This window comes from Callorhinchus milii, unplaced genomic scaffold (assembly GCF_018977255.1).
Source record: "Callorhinchus milii isolate IMCB2004 unplaced genomic scaffold, IMCB_Cmil_1.0 Scaffold285, whole genome shotgun sequence".
NCBI classification, from domain to species: Eukaryota; Metazoa; Chordata; class Chondrichthyes; order Chimaeriformes; family Callorhinchidae; genus Callorhinchus; species Callorhinchus milii.
Window position 1 is genome coordinate 29,180 of NW_024705026.1, and position 13,147 is coordinate 42,326.

Genomic DNA, 13,147 nt, shown 5'->3' on the forward strand with positions numbered 1-13,147 from the left:
AATTTACCATTCTGTCGATGTCTTCCTGCAGTTGGCTCCGATCCTTCTCACTGTTTACCATCCTACCTAACGTTATTTCGTCCGCAAACTTGGAAATGGTGCTTTCTATACCCAAGTCCAGATCATTTATGTATATTAAGAAGAGTGATTCTAATACCGATCCCTACACAGTACACTGCCTTCCAGTCAGAAAAGCAGCCGTTCACCACAACTCTCTGATTTCTGTCTCCCAGCCAGTTCTGCATCCATGCTGCTCCTGTCCCTTTTATACCATGGGCTTCTATCTTTCATACAAGTCGTTTATGTGGCACTTTGTCAAATCCTTTTGAGAGTCCATATAAACTACATCCACTACATCTTTATCGACGCTCTCCGTTAGCTCATCAAAAAATTATATGAGGTTTGTTAGAATATGGTGACGTCATCTTAAAATTAGCGTTAGGCCATTTAAGAGTGAAATTTGATAAAATTTTGTGGAAATCTGGAATTCTCTCCCGCAAGATGCTGTGGATGATAAATCCATTCGTACAGTCAAGACTAAGGTGGATAGTAATCCGAAAATATGGTTCCCGCACATTGTTCCGTAATCTTCTCCGTACCCCCATCACACCAGTTCTAGCCAAGGTTCCCGTCAACGATCGGGTCGATTTCAAAAGGCTCAAACTTGTTTGCTGAACCCCTCATTCCCAGCTACCTTCCAACATTTACCACGTGTTTACAACTCAACACCCAACAAACTTTGTTCCCATCGATTTGCTCCTGCTTTCTGCATAGAGCTCGTGCTCCCCATTCCACCATTTGTGGTCGATTTTTTGAGTCACTTCGCCCCGAAATCCGGGAACACACTTCAACTATCCCCTACCTTTGCCCCATCCTTCCCGTCTTCTGGTCTCTCCTGAAGAACTTCCTAATTGACCTTGACCCTGTTATTCCCCGTTCACCCCGGCTCATAGCGGTGCTCCACAACTTCACTACGCTTTGAAATGCCGCCCTATGTGAGAGGCGCTCTATAATTGCAAGATATATTTGTTGTGTACAAAACACCGGCTTGACAGCACTAACGCTCTGATTGTGAGCTTTCACAGCTCTGCCCTGCACAACCGGCCAAAGATCAAGATCTCGGTAACTCATGTCTTTTGGAATAGAATAATATCCGAAATACTGAAGGGATAAAAATCAAGATCCATCTAGTTCGCCTTCCACGTGCCATGCGCTCGCATGCAAATATGTCCCGTAATCCTGTGTGCTATATCCCATAGCGTTATTTCCTCAAATAAAACTATTTAATCTATGTTTGAAAGAATCAACATTTCCTGCTTCAACCGTCTCCCTCGGGGACCTGTGACACAAATGCGCTATTCGCTGACTGACATAGTGCTTGCGTAGGTTGGTGCTGAATTGAGCACTCGAACCGCAAGCAGTCCGCTGGATTCCGCTGTGTACAAAAAATACACGACCAGCTAGTAAACCGCTGTCTAACTGTCCTCCTTTGACTGTCCATGCCCCTGTCCATCAGGATCAAAGCTTCGCCAACACCCTACTTCTGTCAGATCCAGATAATAATAATAATAAAAATAATAATAATCCTTGCATTTGATGCATCGCTTTTCGCGTCTTCTCGACGTCTCAAAGCGCTTCAAAGATTAGACTGTAAAGTGAGTTAACTGTATATTTGTGGGCGAATAGCGGAAGCCATTTGCGCACAGAAGGATCCCACAAAGAGTCGTGGATTGAAGATGACCAATTTATTATTGTTTTGTTTTGGAGGGATTATTATGTGGCGTGTGGAGTAATGAAACTCACCGAAGATTTCGACCTGCCTGGAACTAAACACAGGTGGCTCAATAGTAAGGAGAGTGCTCTAACCACTGAGCTACAGGACTCCAAAAGCAAGAAGGTACTCTCTGCGCTCCAATATTACGCGGCTGCATGAATACCTCACATTACACACACCGTGGGGCTTTCAGCCATTCTGGACACACTCTGTATCCCAATTCCGCAGATGTTTTGTCTGACACCCTGGTTTAACTTATCCAAGTTTGTCTCAAGACCTATATCATAGGCCTCGCCAGGGATCAATTTTCTCCAACTTACCCAGTTCAGCTATGACCCCCCACTTCGATGAATGCGGTGAGCATTTACCTTGACCTCCCAAATTGATACGCGGTCTATGAGTGTAAATTTGTAATCAAATTGCAACAAATTTGTTTCAAGGATTTGCAATATTATTGTATCGTATTGTGAAAAATGTAACTGGTATGATGGCCTTCAGTTTCTTTAAGAAGTCCTGATAGGATCATCTTGCTACCTGAGCCCCAATGTGTCTCGCTGACGATCAAATGAAGAACTTCAGGGCTCACACCTGTCCCGTTGTGTGACAGTTCAGAACCAGACTCAATCTTGGATTGTGACTGAGAATTGGGGATGAATATGAAGCTCTGACCTCACCTGGTACCCGCCTGAGAGAGAAACGCTGGTCCTGGGAGTCCACCTCGACACTGGGGTGGGACAGGTGGCATTCTGCAGCACTGATAATATGTCTCAACCGTACGATCTCAAACACACTTGCACAGAAAAGTTTATTCTTACTTCAGTCCCTGTGCAGATGATTGCGGGATCAACACTGATTCGTGGCGAATGTTCCCGCTGACAGTTTAATGAGCAGGAACCATTAGATATGAACGGCGTTTGACTTTATTTCACCGCTGTCTGGGATACGATCATAAGAACATAACAAAATAGGAATTTCCTGAGCCAAACATGAAATCCCTCTCGATTGCCTTCCAACCTTCTTGCAGTCCCTTGGCATGACTTGTACAAAACTTTCCAATGCATCTATGTCTGTGTGTGTCTCTCTCTGTCTGTGCGTATGTAACTGGGACAACCCTTGCCAAGGAGGGAGCTATACAAATTTATGTTTTCCTTGTTGTTGTTAGCGACTCTGCTCGTGTCTGTGTGTGTGTTTTGTGAGTGTGAATGTGTGCGTCTCTGTTTGCATATGTGCCTGTGCATTTCATTCGCTCTTTACATATCTGTGTGCGTTTGTGTGTGTTTATCTGTCTTTGATTGTAATTCTGTGATGTTGTGTGTGTGTGCGTCGGTGTGTGTGTTTGTGGCTAAGTCTCTCTATATATATTTGTTTGTCCATATTCTGGAGAATGACATGTATCAAAAATAGAAGTGAGTTTCTCCTGGTTTCCTGGCTGACAACACCACCAATAAAAATTGGACGCTCACTTCACTGCAATTTGATAACTACAATCACTTACGCAATACACTGCCTCGATACTTTACAAAAGGCATGTCCAAATGGCGTCACGCGGGCCACATGTGTCCCGGTGGTGAATTTTTTTGGCGAGATACCATTTCCAACCTTCAACCATCCCCTCCCTCCCTGTTGAACGTCCTCGTGTGGCAGCAGGAGGACCCGGCGGTTGGGAGGCCTCAGTGTGGAGAGTGGAATAATACCGGCAATTGCTGCAGTGGCTCAGGAAGGCGAGCATTTGTCTAATCAATCACACCGTTAGCCACCGCCAACTCCTCCAGATGCAGATAGTGATTGCCGCGTGGCTGATAACAGCGATAACAAACTCCAGCATTGCTGGGGTCAACGCACCTACAGACTCGAATTGAATTTCCAAACTTTAGAGTAACAAGAGAATACAATATGAAACAGTTGCTTTGTTCAAATCAGGTAAATTGTTTATTAGCTGATAAGGTAACTCAGCAAATAACGAAAGGCGGAACAGAAACTGTATACAATTCAGCTACAAGTACAAGTATCTTACAGGTAAATTTTCAGTGTGTATTTGCAACATAATTTGTCACAACTCTCGAAGCATCTGTAAATGACTAACAAAGCAGTCCTCAAGACAACACTCGATTTTCTTCCTTTTAAAATTAACCAAAGACAATACACGATTAAATTCCTTTATTTTAGAAGCCACCTCGATCCTCTCCTCACCCAATAGCCCCACATAAACGAACAAGCTGCTGTTCCTTCCCAACTGAACCACGTCTCCCTACTCTCTCTTTTGCATTTCTAACCTTCTTAACATATAGGGTTGGCCGTTACATCAACTTGCCTAATCAACAAGTATTTGAATAATCTATTCATTTATTTTTAGTCACATTTTTGCTCGTGATGAGTTTATGTTTAAAAAAACATTCTGGTTAAACAGCAACACGCATTTGCTCCTTGTTGATTTTGTCTGAGCGTATTTTGAAAGGAATCTGGAATAAAATAATAATAGTAGTAATAATTATATCAAAGTATCTGGAAGCAATTTCACTGAGCAACAAGGGGGCTTACAGATCATGAAGCCCCATTCATTCGTTAATTGGAACCTATTTGACAGTATATTCTGTGAAAGCCTTTCAGATGGCGTGGTAATGTTCTATATCCATTACAAGGATTATGATTATTGCAGCGCACCGATTTAAATAAAAGCCAGGCTATCAGTTGCTCATTAAATTATGATTCGTTTTCAACTTTTCACAAATTAAACGAGTGGCACACGTTTCACTTTACTTATTTAGATTAAATATGTGGTTAAACGGATAGATGACAAGATAATTGACATTCTCTCTGAACTTAGATTGTGTTAAAGCATAAATGACTGTATTTGTGCAGCAACTCAAAACCATCAGCATGTCTGTCACTTGTTGGACAATAAACACTGGGTCATTGTAACTGATGTAGAAATAATTGTCCAACGTTCGTAATAATATGAACTCTAAAACATACATCAGCCATAACACGATGAAGCTGACGGATATGGCGAAGAGTAAGATAATGGATTTCCTTCGATTCCCCATCTCTGCATCACTGAGACTATTGCTTCTCTGGTGCAGGAGTTTTCTGCGGATTCTGTTGGCCGCTAAAATGTGACTGACTGTCACCACGTTCATCAGCAAAATCAGAAAGAATGGAACAAACGGGGATATTATAGTGTCAAAGCAGTGGAACACAATCCATGTGGGAGAGGTGTAGAAAACCGCTTTGGCCTTGCAATACCAAGGCACTTTGTTCAGTATCTCTCTGGGCTCAAACATAAAGTACCAGGGAATGCTGATGAAACAACTCAGAGCAGAAATCTCTCCGACAACCACGGCTGCTGTTCTCTCGGTGCAATAACGTGTTTTCAGTTTCACCCAACAGATGGCGACCAGACGATCAAAGGTGAAAGCCACTGTGAACCAGACTGACATGTGTGTCACAGCCGAAATCAGCACCAATCTGAGTGAACACACGGGAGTGATTTCCAGAAATGTGTGATTGAAATAAAGAGAATGTATCTGGTTCAAAACCACATCGTTGATGGCGAACAGGAGATCGGCCACTGCCACACTTTCCCCGGGACAGGACCACAATGGCCAACAGATTCGCTGTGAGAAAGTGGAACAGCAAACAAACATATTTACCTGTGCGCTGCGTAAGTTGATGGTATTTAGCTCAAAGTTCATTCACGCAGCAGTTTCCCATCAATACTCATGGATTGATGGGCTCATTTAAAAAAAAAATTCAAAGCATTAATAAGGAATATTGAAACGATCAAACACAGGAATCTCGCTTCACAGGCGACTTCGGTAACCAATGAGTTGCAGATATTATTTAACCAATGAAATACAGACGAAAATATCCGGTAACATGTAAGACGTTCTGCCGAATTCCCTCTCTGTCGCCTGCTCTGTTGAACATGAAAGATCTCCTGTGACACTACCAGAAAATAGAATGAACTATGTCCACATTTCCTGGCCATGTATACACCAAATAAAGTGTGTATCCTCAAATATGTATTGCGCTTCTCTGGTTACAATCATGTTAACATCTGACAGGACATTGTCAAGTGTATGAATTGAATATAATCTTAAAGATGTGGAACTTATTTAGTATCAACATGTATTCCTGCAGATGAGAACATAAATCCGAATATTCACCTCAACTAATTGAACATGGCGTTAAAAATTCCACTGTGGTAATGTAAAAAGCGTTCGCCTCACGTACAGCATAATTCGCAATAACGTCAAAATAAATGAAGGGCTCAATCGCGATATTTATAATCAGACACCGAAAATTTCGAGATTCTCCAATATTTTTCTCACTGGGCACCTCAAACCCCTCCATTCACAACATCCAACTCATTGAAAACAATTCCAAACATGTCCAATCTCACACAATCTCCGCACACACGTCACTCCAGTCATTGCCAGGATTCCCTGCCTCCTTTGCAGAAAACACATTGATACAACGATACTCAAAATATTTGCAAACCATTCCCTGCCCTGGCATACCTCTGTCTCTCAACCTACTGATATAATTGGCTCGCTCATCTGATCAATCCTTCCTCACCGCCAGACATTCTTACAGCAAATGTGTCCTGAAACACTGGAGGCTCAATGTCTCCAACTCACAACCTTTTGAGCGACCGTCAGATAAGAACGAAAGATATTCTTTTAGGACTGTACCTACGGTCACCATTGTAACACGCGTAGTAATGAGAAGACCCTCAATGAAGAAGGGACACACTATCAGTCTCACAGCGAGAGTGGAGAGGGTTCAGCCAACGACAATATCTTATCTTTATAGAGACATCAAAAAAGACATCAGCGGATCAGAAGTCACAGCTGGAGAAGTAGAAGTAGATGTGTGTGCCATGCGCAAACTTGTGGTACATCGGGATACAAGTAAAATTTGTATCTAACTAATTACCTGCAATACCAATAGCTGCAATAATAGGATAATAAACTATCATTATCCGAAAAAGTGTTGGCAGATACTGCCAAGGAAAGAAGGCTAACGCTCTCAACATTTTGTATCACCAGCATATACGCTGTCAGTGCTGGACACTCAAATCTGTCAGTGTTAATATGCCAGAATTGTCTCCACTGGGAATAGGCTACTTGCAGAAATGATTGTGAAACACCAATATTTCTCTTCTGGCACGAACTGCTGACTGGATTCCTTGGAGGATGTAAGCAGGATCTCATGGGGGCTGAGGCCGCTTTAAGGTGACGTGTTCAACAACAGGAAGCAGGAATGAAATCTAAACCGTGTTGTGGTCAGTGTGTGACTGTCTGAGTTAGGCCAGTTACATGTTGCATTTAATGACTGTGATTTTGTTTTTTGATCAGAGCGCATGAATGGCGGCTGAGGTCACTGTAATCAGATAGGTTTCATTACCAGGCTCGTGGGGTGGGTAAAAAGAAAGGGTTGGTCTTGTCCTGGCCCAACATCCACCACAAAGAATTGTTCTTTCCCAGAGAGAGAGAAACCAATATTTTCCCAAACTGTGAGAGAATGGATGCACCCATTGCACATTCTCTCACTTTGCTAAATCATATCATGTTATTTCATAAGAGAAAACTATGTGATCCGTGCTTCAAAGAATCAACACTCCCTGCTTGAAGCTTCCGACTCCCTAGGGTGCATTTTCCACAGATTAACTATCCGCTAACTGAAACAGTGTTTGTGTAAATGTATTCTGAATTTCGCTCCTTCAGCTTAGTGAAGACAGAAATCATGTCTCCGCGAAATCATCTTTTTTTGCGTTTGTACATGGCCAATATATACTTAGCCACTCCTCATAGTCCAGGCCCTTCAGTCAGTCAATTATTTTGGTTGCTAACCTCTATATCTAATAGCCGGGGTCATCAGCACACTTTCCCCTGTGGGTAGACATGCTGTCCATCCTTTGCCTCCTATACTGTGCCCAGCAACGTCAATGTCAAAACGTCTTGGGTTTGGCAAGAGGGACAGTAGGTGGATTATTTGCCAGCTGTTTCCGTCGTTGACCTGCTTTGAAGTTTTTACTATGTCATCTTCAGCCGGGCCCAATCACTCACTCTATTTTGGCTGGCCTGGACTTCAAGAGATTTTCTCTGTCTTCAGACAGATGGCCACCGAACCTCAGGTAACGACAATGAGCCATTGACTACACAGGCCCACATCCCTGGGATCATTCTGGTACATCTCCTCAGCATCCATGCCAACAGCTAAGTATCTTTCATTGTATGAGAACGTGCACATATGAAAACAATGCTGCAGGTGCAATCTATCGAATGATATGCACATACGTGCCATTGCAGGTTGACTTTCTTTACCTTTTGGTTCTACCTATAAAATCCAGTACACGGTCAACTTTTATATCGACATTTCGACACCCATTGATGGGAAGTATATACAGGTTCACATTCTCAATTGCTTGGGAACTGCCAGCCTCCAAGTCCAGTTCCTACTCTGCACCAAGCAAAGCACTGTCAGTTGTCGTCCTACATTGAATATTTGATATTTCGAGCTCAAAATCAGCAGTGGTCCCAATAAAGAACATTGGCGGACAGCACTGCAGACTTCCCTCTTTTCAGGAAATCAAACGTTCACCAAACGTTGCCTTTCTTCTTTCAGTGAACTTGGATTCATCCCGTCTCGTCCTTGTGACTTATCTACTCTGAGCACCAATTGATTTTCAGTAACTTGATTTTTTTCTTGACCTATCCAATTTCTGTTCCCTCTTACCTAATCCTGTGGCATTGGCTGCATCCTCATCTTCTGCGACCACTGGAGAAACATCCGTCTATTCCTTTGAAGGTTGTGTCCCCAATGACAATCTCACTCAAACTCTTCTCTGTGTCCAACTGTGCATCCATTTGGTTCGGCTCCTCTCCTCTGTGTTGCCATCACCCTGACGAATTTTCAGTACGTTGGACAGGTTTCTGAGTTCCACACTTGCATGTGAATTGCGGAGTGCACTTCACCTCTTCCTACTGCAATCAAAAACTCCCTTTCTGAGCCCTCTGTGGCTGTTGGATGAAAACCACCTGAAACGTTAGGTCCATGAACACATCAACATTAACAACTTACACTTATGCATCGCCATCCACACATGTTGGCCTTTCAATGGCTGATTTGTAGACCTGGAATTCGGTGCAGTGGTGTCCGTAAGCACGGTTGGAGTTCCAGTGCAGTGGTGTCCGTAAGCACGGTTGGAGTTCCAGTTTTTCAGGCATGGCATGAAATGAGGGAGGATGTTCCAGATCTATGGGCGTAGTGACTGAAAATGTGAACTCTGATGCTGGGACGGAAGGTGTTTGGGTCCTTCAGGAATCTTGTACCAGTCGAGCCGAGGAGCCACGTTGTGTATTGTGGAGTGAGGAGATCGGAGATGTAGGGAGATGCCAGGGAGTGAATGGATTTGAACACGTTTATGAAGATCCTACAGTCGATCCTTTCGTTCATGGGGAGCCATTGGAGCAAGGCCCGAGCTGATGGGCTGTGGTTTGGGATATTGTCTTTCGGAAATTATCAATCGACAACAGGAAGGAGACATCATGATTGTCATCATCTCATTCACAAGTTTCTTCAAAACTAGACTTGCAAGGAGGATTGAGAAATAATGCATTTGGAACAACTCTATTTCGAATTTGATAATGCTGATGTTTATTTAGCGCTGGCCCATAGTTGAGATTAAGTGCATCCAATAATCTTTCAACATAGGAAATAGCGTGTTCGTTGGCAGTTTTTCAATATTTTGAAAAAAATTCATAAGATCTCCTCTGTCATGTTCCACAGCTATCAAAACGGCTCTGCACAAACTTTACATAGAAAGTAGTAAGAGATGCATAAAAGGAGTATGAGGAAAAAAGGTACACGGGAAAACAAGAGCAACAGGAACTGTTCATGTTAAAAAAGGAGTTTGAGAAATGGAAATGTGAGCCGGATAGAGACAGATAAGCGTCAGATTATATTGGAAAATAATGAAATGAGAATCCTGCTAAATGAATACTTTACTTCGGTTTTCAAAGAAGGTTGAGTGGCCAAGTTACCAGCGGAAAAATAAAATAATAAAAATAGCAATGCTTGCAATTGATTTAGCCCGTATCCCGTCTTCCAAACGTCTCAAAGCGCTTCACAGAATATACTTTAATCAATTGACCATATATTTGTGGACGAGCAGCCAATTGCGCATAGCAGCCTAACTCAAACAGTCTTGGATTGTAGTTGACCAATTAATTATTGGTTTGTGTTGGAGGGATTATTATTAGACGTTCTGAGTAAGGAAACTTGCCAAAGTTATCGCCCTGCCAGGAATTCAACCCAGGTTTCTCGCTTTCGGGAGAGTGCTCTAACCAAAGAGTTTCAGGACTCCTCGTGTACCCAGAAGTCACTTAAATGATGGAAGTGGATGTTTTTATTATAAATGAAAATGGTAATGGATAAAATGATGGGCTATAGAAAGAAAGATTTTGCCGTCCTGTTAAGTCCCACCCAAGGTGCGAAAATAAGTTGTGTATCAAATTGGGATCGATGCATTAGTCTTAATTTTCCAAAGCTTCTCTATATTCGGGAACTGTACCATTGGATTGGCGAATTGCAAATGTCACTCCATCACGCAAGAATTGTGGGAGGCAGAGAGAGGGAGACCAGGTGACAACAAGCGTGTCAGCTTAAGTTCAGTTGTGGGAAAGTTACTGGAATCTCTCATCAGGTTTGAAAGGATTGAGTACTTGGACAAATATGCGCTGATCAAAGAGAGTCAGCATAGATTAGTGAATAGTGTGAAATGCCTGACGGTTCCAATTGTCATGTTTAAGGCGGCCAATAACATGGTGGTGAGAGATGGATGGTTTCGACATGGGCTTCCAAGAGGTCTTTGATAAGGCTCCGCCGAAAGAGGTTATTTGCAAAAAAATAAAGTGCGTGGAATGGTAGATAAATTGCGATATGCTGGTAACTGAATAGGGAGCAGGAAAAAGATAGAAAGTATAAAGGAAATTTCTCTGATTGGGAGGACCCAAAAACTCCGCATTTTATATTGGTTTTTAGTCAACTCTCGTCATGTTCATCAATCTCTATACCAACTTCCCTCAAAACGTTCTTCATATGGAGGCAGCGTGTACAAAACAATGCCTTTGTGTCATTGTTTTCTCCATTTTCACTTCGTTGATATTAGTTAGTTTGTTTATTTGTTTATGTTTTTTATTTATTTTATTTCTTTTTATTTCTTTCATTTTTTTTATTACTTTAAGTATTTATTGATTTGTTTGACAGGGTTTTTATTTTTCTATGTATTTATATAGAATTGACTTGTGAGAAGGAACATAGAGATGTGTACTCAAATTTCAAATGAAACAAATTTAGCAGACACGTTTAATTGTGTAGATGGGTGCAGCAAGATGCAAAGGGAATTAGAATAGATTTAAGGAGTGGGCAGCACGGTGGCAGGTGCAATTCAATCTTGGGAAGTGCGAGGTCATACATTATAGGTCCGAAAATACAAAATAGTTTATTTACTAAGTGGTGACAATATTAGCACTGTAGAAGAGCAAATGTGGTTGGATGTCCACGTACAGAACTTACTAAAAATAAGAGTACATTGGCAAGAGGTTATAAAAAAGTAAAACGGGATCTGGGCCTTTATCTCACGGTGGTTGGATTATAGAGGAGAAGAAATGATCCCTCAAACATATAGAATCTTGGTCAGATTCTCTCTGGAGTAATGCGTTCAGTTTTGCGCATCGCAACTCAGGAAGGATATGTTGGTACATCGAAGACTAAACAGAAGGACAAAAAGGCTGCAATGGCTAAATTATGCAGACAGTTCGCAAAAACTTGTTGTCTAATTCTTTCTGCTTATAAGGTTGAGAAACGATTTGCTTGAGGTTTTGAGATCGATAAATTTATTGATTAGGGTATGTACTGACGCACTATATCCTCTTGTTGGGGAATCCAAGACAGGGAGACACACATTTGAAATGAGAGTTTGGCCATTTTGGGGTGAATTTAAGAGGCCGATGATCCAAAAATGTAGTGAAAATCTGGAACGTTCTGTCAAAAAACGCTGTCGATGCCCCCAGTCTGTTGACATATTCGTGGAGTTCTCTCGCTCAGTGGTTAGAGCACTCGATTTACAAGCGAAGAGACCTGAGTTCAATCCCCGGCACGTCAGGGCGAAACCTTGGGCAAGTTTCCTTACTCCACACAGACTCCTGATAATAATCCCTCCAAAACCAAAAACAATAACAAATTGGTCATATTCAATGTACGACTGTTTGTGGGACATTGCTGTGCGCAATTGGCTGCCGCGTTAGCCCACAAATATACAGTCAATTCACTTTACAGAATGTTCTGTGAAGCGCTTTGGGACGTCCACCCGAAGTGAAAAGCGCTGTATCAAAAGCAAGGATTATTATTATTATTACTATTATATTGAAGGCTGAGTTGGATAGATATTTGTTAGGTGAGACAATTAAGGGATATTGGGATGGGTGGCTGATGGGACTCGAGTTGGAGACCAGGATTGATGTATAGAGCATGCAACAGGCTCGAGGGGCACAAATAATTCCTCCTGTTTTTGTACTTCCCTCCATATCCTGAATCACTCTTGTTGCCCACTCGACCATGCTTTCTTCACCGCCCGACAGGACTTCTCAAATACAGTCTTTGTCGATTTCCCCAGTTCCACCAGTCATAGGATCCAACTCATCCAATACAGCAATATCCCACAAGCAGTCGCAGATTGAAAATGACCAATTTATTATTGTTTTGTTTTTGGTTTTGGAGGGATTATTATCAGGCGTGTGCAGTAAGGAAACTTGCCCAAGGTTTCGCCCTCTGCGTGGAATTGAATTGAACTCAGATCTCTCACTTGCAAAGCGAATGCTCTAACCACTGAAGTACAGGACTCCATAAACGCCGTCTGGCGTGGGAGGCGCTATTAAAATCTAACTTGTTATTGTTGTTGTTGCTGACTTTGTGAGAGACAGAGAGAGACTCTGTGTGCGAGAGACAGAGAGAGACTGTGCAAGTGAGAGAGACAGAGAGAATATATGTATTTGAGATAGAGACTCTGAGTGTGAGAGACAGAGAGACTATGTGTGTGAGACAGAGAGAGACTGTGTGTGTGAGACAGAGAGAATATATGTGTTTGAGACAAAGACACTGAGTGTGAGAGACACAGAGACTATGTGTGTGAGACAGAGAGAGACTGCGTGTGTGTCAGCGACAGATAAACAGTGTGTGTGTGTGAGCTGCCCCTGAATCTGTCATTCCCTTACACCAGCACAAACACTGCAGATCAACACCAGAGAGTCAGGACATGCCCCTCATTCCCAAACTCAGTCAGTGAGAGAGACAGACACAGAGACACAG